Source organism: Chiloscyllium plagiosum, unplaced genomic scaffold, assembly GCF_037043375.1.
Source record: "Chiloscyllium plagiosum isolate Xiang-an unplaced genomic scaffold, Cpla_swu_hap1 HiC_scaffold_7, whole genome shotgun sequence".
NCBI lineage: Eukaryota > Metazoa > Chordata > Chondrichthyes > Orectolobiformes > Hemiscylliidae > Chiloscyllium > Chiloscyllium plagiosum.
The window spans coordinates 94,544,754-94,555,091 of record NW_028270145.1 but is presented as its reverse complement, the minus strand read 5'-3'; the positions used below and the strand labels follow the sequence as shown (position 1 = coordinate 94,555,091).

The 10,338-nt window shown below is 45.9% G+C and overlaps 1 pseudogene; it reads left to right on the top strand.

Moving 5' to 3' along the window:
• Window positions 1-542: 542 nt before the first annotated feature.
• Window positions 543-4,591, top strand: LOC148149665 (uncharacterized; annotated as a pseudogene).
• Window positions 4,592-10,338: the final 5,747 nt, after the last annotated feature.

The window sequence follows — 10,338 nt, the reverse complement described above, 5'->3', positions numbered from 1 at the left end:
TTACCTTCACCCCAGCCCAAACCCCCTCCCATTTATCTCTCAGTCCCCTTGGCCCACAAGCCTCATTTCTGATGAAGAACTTATGCCCAAAATGTTGATTCTCCTGCTCCGTGGATGCTGCCTGACCTGCTGTGCTTTTCCAACATGACTCTTTGACTCTGATCTCCAGCATCTGCAGTCCTCACTTTCTTCATAATAGACTGGTGCTCAAATTGACAGGGTATGACGAGTTGTGTGACACAAAGATCTGTGTTAAGACCTCAATTATTCACATTATTTGTTACCAACTTGAATAATGGCATTGAATATCATATATCCAAATATTCCAATGACACGTATTTGGGCAACATTTTAGACAATGTAAGTGACAGTGTAAATAATAGTATTAAATTTCAAAGGGATACTGAGAGACAGGGTGAGTGAACAAAACAATGGTCGATGGATTTGGAACTCCCTTCCACAAATGACAGTGGATGCTGGATAACTTGTTAGTTTTAAATCTGAGATAGATATATTTTTATTCAACAAAGGTAGTAAGGGATATGGACAAAGCAGGTATGTGGAGTTGTGCCACAGATCAGCCACAATCCTATTGAATGATGGAATAGCACAGTTCACATTTCAAGTCATACGGCTCATCATTTTCCTTTTCTCAAACCATTAGTGTTTTGCAGCTTTTGCTTTGTGTGTATCAATACATGGAAATCATTCTCTTTAACAAAGAAAAATCCCAGTGTATGTGTAGGATGTGATAGATATTGTCTTAAAATTAATGAACAGTATGTCCTGCAGACAAGGTCACATTTCTTTCTGCAGTGGTGCACTGACCTGACAGGTCCTTTCTCATACCAGTCACCCTCATGGCTGCTCTTAGATGCAATTGTACCATGCGATAATTAGCAAGTGAAAATGGAAACACTCAGTAAATTATCAGCCAGAGGGATGTTTTCTACTTTCTGCATGTATAATGCTGTTAATAAATCATTTGGGAATGTATGCATTGAGGTTTTGAATTGCACTTCAATGTCAGGAAAGATTCCACTGCACAGATTTCATAGAATCCCTACAGTGTGGAAGCAGGCCATTACACCCAGAAAGTCCACACCAATCCTCAAAGAGCATCGCACCCAAACCCTTCATCCCTATTAACCTGCTTTTGTCTTGGCTAATCCACTCACTCTGCATATCTCTGGACACTATGGGCAATTTAGCATGGCCAATCTACTTAATCTGCAAATTTTTGGATTGTGGGAGGAACATAGAACATAGAACATAGAACATTACAGCACAGTACAGGCCCTTCGGCCCTCGATGTTGCGCCACCCTGTCATACTAATCTGAAGCCCATCCCACCTACACTATTCCATGTACATCCATTTGCCTGTCCAATGATGACTTAAATGCACTTAAACTTGGCGAATCTACTACCGTTGCAGGCAAAGCATTCCATACCCTTACTACTCTCTGAGTAAAGAAACTACCTCTGACATCTGTCTTATACCTATCTCCCCTCACTTTAAAATTGTGTCCCCTCGTGTTTGCCGTCCCCATACTTGGAAAAAGGCTCTCCCTGTCCACCCTATCTGACCGTCTGATTATCTTGTATGCCTCCGCATCACAGCACCCAGAGGGGACCCACACAGCCACAGGGAGAATGTGCAAACGCCACACTGAGAGTCGCCTAAGGCTGGAGTCGAGCCCAGATCGTTGGTGGTGTGAGGCAGCATTCTGATCACTGAGCCACCTTTTTCTGTGATGTAAACATCTATTGCTCTGTTATGTTTTCATATTGCTGTTACCAACTCTTAAAAGTTTAAACCTATTCTATCACTGATATATTGATCATGATCAGAGTAATGACAACAGACTGCCATTTCCTCAATGTTGAGAGAGTTCTGACCTTCTGAATTTATCCTGGTGAACATTGCAGGGCAGAATAAGAGCCCCTGGTGGCCACCTTGCAAAATCTGCATAGTTGAAAGATCGCGCGTTCAAAGTTGCTTCGTAGTTTAGGATTTTCAATTGTGATTCCCAGAGTGCAGTTACAATGATGTCACTTTACACAGTTCTTGGGATTGGGCACTGCCAGCAGCAGTGAGTCACTGATTTGTGCCTTTAAAAAGTTACCACGAGTGCGGGAGTCCTCCATTTCTGTTTTTCAGCTGCAGCTTGCACCAAGGGACTGCTAGGAGTGGTGAGTCACTGATTTGTGCTTTTAAATTTGAAGTCAGAGAGCAGAGGTTTCTGGGAAAGGAGGGACTTCTTATTGCTTTATAAGTCAGTGTCTTCTCAGTACAGGAGAAAGTGAGGTCTGCAGATGCTGGAGATCAAAGTTGAAACTTTATTGCTGGAACAGCACAGCAGGTCAGGCAGCATCCAGGGAACAGGAGATTCGACGTTTCGGGCACAGGCCCTTCTTCAGGAATGAGCAGAGAGTGTTCAGCAGGAGAAGATAAAAGGTAGGGAGGAGGGACTTGGAGGAGGGGCGTTGGAAATGTGATAGGTGGAAAGAGGTCAAGATGAGGGTGATAGGTCGGAGTAGGATGGAGGGGAAGAGGTCAAGAAGAAGACTGCAGGTCAGGAAGGCGGTGCCGGGCTGGAGGGATTCGGCTGAGACAAGGTGGGGGGAGGGGGGATGAAGAAACTGGTGAAGTCCAAGTTCATCCCCTGTGGTTGGAGGGTTCCCAGTCGGAAGATAAGACGCTCCTCCTCCGACCGTCGCGTTGTTGTGGTTTGGCGGTGGATAAGTCCAATGACCTGCAAATCCTCGGTGGAGTGGGAGGGGGAGTTGAAATGCTGTGCTACAGGGTGGTTGGGTTGGTTCGTCCGGGTGGCCCAGAGGTGCTCTCTGAATCGCTCCGCAAGTAGGCGGCCTGTCTCCCCAATATAGAGGAGGCCACACCGGCTGCAGCGGATGCAGTAGATGATGTGGGTGGAGGTGCAGGTGAATCTGTGGCGGATATGGAAGCTTCCTTTGGGGCCTTGGAGAGAAGTGAGGGGGGAGGTGTGGGCGCAAGTGTTGCACCTCCTGCGGTTGCAAGGGAAGGTGCCGGGAGTGGAGGTTGGGTCGGTGGGGGGTGTGGATCTGACAAGGGAGTCGCGGAGGGAGTGGTCTCTATGGAAAGCTGATAGGGGAGGGGAGGGAAATATATCCTTGGTGCTGGGGTCTGTTTGGAGGTGGCGGAAGTGACGGCGGATGATGCGCTGTACATGGAGATTGGTGGGGTGGTAGGTGAGGACCAGTGGGGTTCTGTCCTGGTGGCGGCCACAACAACGCGACGGTCGGAGGAGGAGCATCTTATCTTCCGACTGGGAACCCTCCAACCACAGGGGATGAACTTGGACTTCACCAGTTTCTTCATCCCCCCTCCCCCCACCTTGTCTCAGCCGAATCCCTCCAGCTCGGCACCGCCTTCCTGACCTGCAGTCTTCTTCTTGACCTCTCCGCCTCCATCCTACTCCGACCTATCACCCTCACCTTGACCTCTTTCCACCTATCACATTTCCAACGCCCCTCCTCCAAGTCCCTCCTCCCTACCTTTTATCTTCTCCTGCTGAACACTCTCTGCTCATTCCTGAAGAAGGGCCTGTGCCCGAAACGTCGAATCTCCTGTTCCCTGGATGCTGCCTGACCTGCTGTGCTGTTCCAGCAATAAAGTTTCAACTCGTCTCAGTACAGGGAGAGCAATGTTCCTTCTACAGGATGTTTGAGGTCAGGGACGCCAATAGTGTCCCATCCAAGTACATCTATGGGAAGTGCACCCAACTCTCGCTCCTCCAAGACCGTGTTAGGGAACTGAAGCGGGAGCTGGATGAACTTCGGATCATTCGGGAGGCAGAGGCTGTGATAGATAGGAGTTACAGGGAAGTAGTTACTCCTAGGCAAGAAGAAAGCTGGGTGACAGTTCGAAAAGGGAAAAAACAGTCAGTGGAGGGATCCCCTGTAGTCGTTCCCCTGAAAAACATGTATACCGTTTTGGATACTGTTGAGAGGGATGACTTACCAGGGGTATGCAGTGTGGACCAGGTCTCTGGCACAGAGCCTATCCCTGTTGCACAGAAGGGAAGGAGGGAAAGGAGGAGAGTGTTAGTCATTGGGGACTCAATAGTTAGAGGCTCAGATAGAAGGCCTGTAAGGAACGAATGAGATTCGTGGTTGGTGTGTTGCCTCCCAGGTGCCAAAGTCTGTGATGTCTTGCATCGTATCTTTGGGGTCCTGAAGGGAAAGGGTGACCAGCTTCAAGTGGTTGTCCATATAGGTACCAATGACGTAGGTAGAAAGAGGGATAGGGATGTAAGGCAGGATTTCAGGGAGCTAAGGTGGAAGCTGAGAGCTAGAACAAACAGAGTTGTTATCTCTGGATTGTTACCTGTGCCACATGATAGCGAGGCAAGGAATAGGGAAAGATATCAGCTGAACACGTGGTTGCAAGGATCATGTAGGAGGGAGGGTTTCAAGTACTTGGATAATTGGGGCTCATTCTGGGGAAGGTGGGACCTGTACAAACAGGACAGTCTTCACTTGAGCCAGAGGGGTACTAATATCCTGGATGAGCAATTTACTGGTGCTATTCAGGTGGGTTTAAACTAGCTCAGCAGGGGGATGGGAACTGGAGGTGTGGCTGCAGTGCACAGGAGGATGAGAGTAGGAAGCACAGGGACACAGGAATATGCTGGCAGACAGCGAAGTGGTTTGAAGTGTGTCTACTTCAACACCAGAAGTATCCGAAATAAGGTAGGTGAGCTTGCAGCATGGATAGGTACCTGGGACTTCGATGTTGTGGCTAGTTCGGAGACATGGATAGAGCAGATAGAATGGATGTTGCAGGTTCCGGGTTTAGATCTTTTATTAAAAACAGGCAAGGTGGTAAAAGAAGTGGAGGCATGGCCTTGTTAGTCAAGGATAGTATAACAGTGGCTGAGGGAACTTTTGATGAGGACTGAGGTTGTGTGGGCTGAGGTTAGAAACAGGAGAGGAGAGGTCACACTGCTTGGAGTTTTTTAAAGGCCTCCGCAGAGTTCCAGAGAGGTGGAAGAGAGGATTAGCAACATTATCCTAGGTAGGAGTGAAAGGAACAGGATAGCCATTATGGGGGACTTTAACTTCCCCAACATTGATTGGAAACGTTATAGCTCTCTTACGTTGGATGGATCAGTTTTTGTCCAATGTGTACAGGAGGGTTTCCTGACACAGTATGTCTAAGGGCCAACAAGAGAGGAGGCCACACTGGATCTCGTGCTTGGTAATGAACAAGGCCAGTTGTTTGATTTAGTTGTAGGTGAGCACTTTGGAGAGAGTGACCATAATTCAGTTACATTTAGCTTAGCGATGAAAAGGGATCGGTACATGCCACAGATCAAGAGTTATCGATGGGACAAGGGCAATGATAATGCGATTAGGCAAGAATTAGGATGCATAGAATGGGGTAGCAAAATGCAGGGGATGCAGACAATCATGCCCTCGATAGGTATGTCCCTGTCAGGCAGGGAGGAAGTGATAAGGTAAGGCAACCGTGGTTTACTACAGAAATTGCATCTCTTGTTAAGAAGAAGAAAGAAGCTTATGTGTTGATGAGGCAAGATGGTACAGATGAGGCGATGGAGAGTTACAGATCAGCTAGGAAGGATTTAAATAGAGAGTTAAGAAGAGCAAAGAGAGGACACGAGCAGTCTTTAGTAAATAGAATAAAGGAGAACCCAAAAGCTTTCTATAGGTATGTGAGGATTAAAAGGTTGATTCAGGTGGGAATAGGGTCAGTCAAAGACAGAAGCGGACCCTATAGAGATCAGAGAGGTGTTAAATGAACATTTCTCATTGGTGTTCACTCAGGAAAAGGAGAATATTGTAGAGGAGAAGAATGAGGTACGAGATATTAGACTAGAAAGGGTTGAGGTTATTTACACATAGGTATTATCAATTCTAGAAGGAGTGAAAGTAGACAAGTCCCCTGGGCCAGATGGGATTTATCCCATGTTTCTCTGTGAAGCTAGGGAGGAGATAGCAGAGCCTTTTGTTTTGATATTTGAGTCATCATTGTCTACGGGTTTAGTACCTGAGGACTGGAGGATTGCAAATGTTGTGCCCTTGTTCAAGAAGGGCAGCATGGATGACCCAGGTGATTATAGACCAGTGAGCCTTACTTCTGTTGTAGGAAAGGTTTTGGAAAGGATTATAAGAGATAAGATTTATAATCATCTAGCAAGCAACAATTTGATTTCAGATAGTCAACATGGTTTCGTCAAGGGCAGGTCGTGTCTCACAAACCTCATTGAGTTTTTTGAGAAGGTGATCAAGCATGTAGATGAGGATAGGGCAGTTGACGTGGTATACTTGGACTTCAGTAAAGCCTTTGATAAGGTTCCACATGGTAGGTTGATGGAGAAAATGCAGAGACATGGAATTGAGGGTGATTTAGTAGTTTGGATTAGAAACTGGCTTTCTGCAAGAAGGCAGCGAGTGATGGTTGATGGAAAATATTCAGTCTGGAGTCCAGTTATTAGTGGTCTTCCACAAGGATCTGTTTTGGGACCACTGCTGTTTGTCATTTTTATAAATGACTTAGACGCAGGCATAGGTGGATGGATTAGTAAATTTGCAGACGACACTAAAGTCGGTGGAGTAGTGGACAGTTTGGAAGAATGTTACAGGTTGCAGGGGGATTTGGATAAACTGCAGAATTGGGCTGAAAGATGGCAAATGGAGTTCAATGCAGCTAAATGTGAGGTGATGCACTTTGGGAAGAATAACAGGATGGCAGAGTACTTGGTCAATGGAAAGATTCTTGGTAGCGTGGATGTACAGAGGGATCTTGGAGTCCATGTGCATAGATCCCTGAAAGTTGCCACCCAGGTGGATAGTGCTGTTAAGAAGACATATGGTGTGTTAGGTTTCATTGATAGAGGGATTGAGTTCCGGAACTGCAATATCATGCTGCAACTATACAAAACGATGGTGCGGCCACACTTGGAATATTGTGTACAGTTCTGGTCGCCCCATGACAGGAAGGATGTGGAAGCATTGGAAAAGGTGCAGAGAAGATCTACCAGGATGTTGCCTGGTCTGGAGGGAAGGACTTATGAGGAAAGGCTGAGAGACTTGGGTCTGTTCTCATTGGAAAGAAGAAGGCTAAGGGGAGATTTGATAGAGACATACAAGATGATCAGAGGATTAGATAGGGTAGACAGAGAAAGACTTTTTCCTAGGATGATGACGTCAGCTTGTATGAGAGGGCATAACTACAAATTGAGGGGTGATAGATTTAAGACAGATTTCAGAGGAAAGTTCTTTACACAGAGAGTGGTAAGGGCGTGATATGGCCTACCTGATAAGGTAGTCAACTCAGCCACATTAGGGAGATTTAAACAATCCTTAGATAAGGTCATGGATGATTTTGGGATAGTGTAGGGGGACAAGCTGAGAAAAGTCCACAGGTTGGCACAACATCGAAGGCCGAAGGGCCTGTTCTGTGCTGTATTGTTCTATGTTCTGAAAGAAAAGCACAAATAATTAAATCATTTTAAAGTGTTACAGAGAGTGAAATCAAGATCAGGGTATGCACACTGGGTTGCAGCAGTAGGAGGAGAATTAGGAATAAATTTACAAAAAAAATGTTCTTTGTTTTGGAAATCTAGTTGACATGCTCAAGGAGACACTTAACAAGGAAGGACTCTTGTGGTGTAATGGTAGCATCCCTACCTCTAAGCCAAGACACCTGAGTTCAGTCTCACCTGCTCCATAGTGTACCACAAGTGCTCTGTGATAGCATCTCTACTTCTGAGGAGGCAACGTGGGTTCAGACGTTTGTAATAAAAAAAAGGTTGATCAGAAAATATACTTGATGTTTGATTAGGGCTGTTGCAGTGTAATTGCAATGCCCCTATCATTGGACCAGGAGGTCTAGGTTCATGATTGACCTTCACCAGAGGAATGTGAGAGCACCTCTGCTCAGGTGGCATGGTGGCTCAGTGCTTAGCATGGCTGCCTCACAGCGCCAGGAGACCTGGGTCCGATTCCACCCTTGCGCAACTGTCTGTGTGGAGTTTGTACATTCTCCCTGTGTTTGTATAGGCTTTCTCTGTGTGCTCTGGCTTCCTTCCACAGTCCAAGAGTGGGTTAGGCTTAGGACATTAGGGTTATAGGGTAGGGGTGGGACTGGGTAAGGTTCTCTCCAGAGGGTTGGTGTGGACTGGCTGGGCCAAATGGCCTGTTTACACACTGTAGGGGTTCTACTTAAAAAATGTTGTTGTTTGTGTTGCCAAGAGATCGACTCTCACAAAAGGTTTGTCGCACATGTGCAACCACTTCATTTTATTGAGCTCTCCCTCGTTTGCCCTCTCTTTCTGCTGCTCTCTCATATTGCCCTCAAAGAGGAGGTCTGTGTAGCTTCTCAGTGCTGAAATACTTACATCTTCTGGAAGCTGGAAGTCTTCATGCTATTGCAATTTCAAGCACCCCTTCATTTTTCTCATCATCTGTACAGGGAATGTTTAGCCTACATTACATCCAGACTACTGAGACCCCTCGGAATCCTAGTAGCACACAAACCCACCAACACTCTCAAACAAAAACTAACAAACTTAAAAGACCCAGTACAACCCATGGACAAAACTAATGTTATCTACAAAATTCCATGCAAGAACTGCCACAAACACTACTTAGGACAAACAAGAAGAAAGTTAGCCACCAGGATACACGAACACCAGCTAGCCACAAAAAGACATGACCCTCTCTCCCTCGTAGCCCTACACACGGATGAAAAAACCCACCATTTCAACTGGGACAACACATCTATCCTGGGACAGGCTAAGCAAAGACATGCCATAGAATTCCTGGAGGCCTGGCACTCCAACCACAACGCCATAAACAAACACATAGATCTAGATGCCATCTATCAACCCCTCAAAAAGCAAGCAGGAAATGACATCACCACAAACCCCAGGAACCCCATCCAGGAGAAAGATATAAATAGAAAGCAGGAGACAACTGCTTCGCTTCACTTGGAGGTTGCCACTGATGATGTTACCTAGTCAGGTAATGAAACGTCTGGATATCAAACCTACAGCTCAGTGAGCAAACCTACACCCTAAATCCCTTTAAATTTCCTCGGCATCGTTTCTAGTGTAATCACATCCTTCCTATAATGTGGTCACAGAACTGCAGACAGCACTGCAGTAGCTTAACTAATGTCATATACAGCTCCATCATAATTTCCTTGTTCTTATATTCAATGCCTTGATTAAAACAGCCAAGTACTCCATATGCCTTGTTATCTACCTGTCCTGATTCTGTCAAGATTCTTTGGACATGCGTATCAAGAATCCTCTGACATTAAGATCCTCCATTTAATGTTTACTGACTGGCTTTATTCTTCTCCCCCAAATGCATCACCTCCCACTTTTCAGGATTAAATTCCACTTGCCACTGCTAAGCCCATCTGACCAGCCCATTTCTGTTGTCCTGCAGCCAAAGGCTTTCCTCCTGGTGATTTCCCTCACCACCAAATTTTATGTCATTTGAAAACGTAGAGTCATAGAGATGTGCAGCATAGAAACAGACTCTTTGGTCCAACCCGTCCATACCGATCAGATATATCAACCCAATCTAGTCCCACCTGCCAGCACACAGCCCATATCCCTCCAAACCCTTCCTGTTCATATATCCATCCAAATGCCTTTTAAATGTTGCAATTGTACCAGCCTCCACCACTTCGTCTGGCAGCACATTCCATGCACGTACCACCCTCTGTGTGAAAAAGTTGCCCCGTAGGTCTCTTTCATATCTTTCCCCTCTCACCCTAAACCTATGCCCTCTAGTTCTGGACTCCCTGACACCAGGGAAAAGACTTTGTCTATTTATCCTATCCATGCCCCTCATAATTTTGTAAACCTCTATAAGGTCACCCCTCAGCCTCCGACTCTCCAGTGAAAACAGCCCCAGCCTGTTCAACCCCTCCCTATAGCTCAAATCCTCCAACCCTGGCAACATCCTTGTAAATCTTTGCTGAACCCTTTCAAGTTTCACAACATCTTTCTGATAGGAAGGAGACCAGAATTGCATGCAATATTCCAACAGTGGCCTAACCAATGTCCTGTATAGCCACAACATGACCTTCCACTCCTGTACTCAATACTCTGACCAATAAAGGAAAGCATACCAAACGCCTTCTTCACTATCCTATCTACCTGCGACTCCACTTTCAAGGAGCTATGAAGCTGCACTCCAAGGTCTCTTTGTTCAGCAACACTCCCTAGAACTTTACCATTAAGTGTATAAGGCCTACTAAGATTTGCTTTCCTGAAATGCAGCACCTCACATTTATCTGAATTAAACTCCATTTG